This window comes from Rhagoletis pomonella, unplaced genomic scaffold, assembly GCF_013731165.1.
Source record: "Rhagoletis pomonella isolate Grant_MI unplaced genomic scaffold, Rhpom_1.0 Rhpom_scaffold_01304, whole genome shotgun sequence".
Classification (NCBI taxonomy): domain Eukaryota; kingdom Metazoa; phylum Arthropoda; class Insecta; order Diptera; family Tephritidae; genus Rhagoletis; species Rhagoletis pomonella.
The window spans coordinates 32331-33659 of NW_023459858.1; the positions used below are offsets into that span (position 1 = coordinate 32331).

The window sequence follows — 1329 nt, forward strand, 5'->3', positions numbered from 1 at the left end:
AGTATAGCAAAGAACCAACAAAAAAAAATTTTCTGCTTCTAACGGTTCATAATTCATTAGTTAGCATGAGCTAGAGTAGGTGCCTGAAAACAAAATAACATGAGGTCCATATGAAAATCATCTGACATGATTTCGGGCAGAAATTTTCTTTTATTTACTCTTTATGACCTACAAATCGCCGCAGTTTATTAGTATAATTACAAATCCAAACGCCTGGCGTAATTCTTATGCTAGAAATTATGATTAATACGGTAACAGTAACCCCATTACAACTTCTGCCCTCGATCACCACCAGCTATCGGCTTATTTCGTTCATCCCATAGTGTTACGCCGTCACATGCGCATATTTTTTCTTTTTAGATTCTCCAAAATTCCCGCTGAACGTACAATTATACCACAGGCAATGCGTGCATCTGGGTTACCATCTATACGACTCTTCGAATTACCACCTCTACCCAAATCGTCTGCGTTAGCTGTTATAGCCACCGAATGCCCTATGATATCCCACACACACTGCCAATACTGGCTCTACAAAACGAAATGTTGCTCGGCCTCTATCATCGGCGCGTATATTACCCAAATCTACAGCATGTCGCGCATCAGGTGTATCATCTGGTCCACCATGAGGTAAACCGCGTGGATTATAGGGCTCGCCGAGCGATTCGCAACCGCTGGATATATCCCCTGCCTCGTGTATGTACATGCAGTCGTGTAAGCCCGGCGTTAGGCCATCCACAACACCGTCTACCACTACGCCGGGATGATCCTTGGTCAGCGCACTAAAACGTAATATGCCCTGTATTGGGGTGCGATCTATATCGCTGCCAGTTGCATTTATAATCGCCACAGCAGGCTGTCCACCAAAGCCGACTAACATGGCTTTTCGACCCAGGCAATCGATTTTTTCCTTTAAAATGCACCAACGCTTTTTTGCCTCCACAGTAACTCGGCCCTCAGCTGCACCAATTTGCACTTTACCAGCATCTTTGAGCGCATTGCGAACTTTCTCAGTGTAAAGCTCGCCATGCGTTTGAACTGCGAATTCAACCATAATTTAACTCATTTGCTAACGGAGGATGATAATGATTTTGTTTATAGTAAATAGTGCAAAACCTCGTAACTGACATTTGCGCCAAAAAAGATATTTTCTAACCGGAAGCTCCTGGCATCAAGCTCTTATCGATTCATACTAAAATATCGATACTTATTTGTAAGAAGAAGAGATAATTATAGATACAAGAGAGCACCGTTTTAAATAAGACAAGTTTTACTTTGTCCTATAAAATTTTGGCAACCTCACATACGGGGTTTTGCATTTTCTAGATACGC

The 1329-nt window shown here is 42.3% G+C and overlaps 1 pseudogene; it reads right to left on the reverse strand.

The window, feature by feature from the left end:
• Positions 1-266: 266 nt before the first annotated feature.
• Positions 267-1063, reverse strand: LOC118752196 (annotated as a pseudogene).
• Positions 1064-1329: the final 266 nt, after the last annotated feature.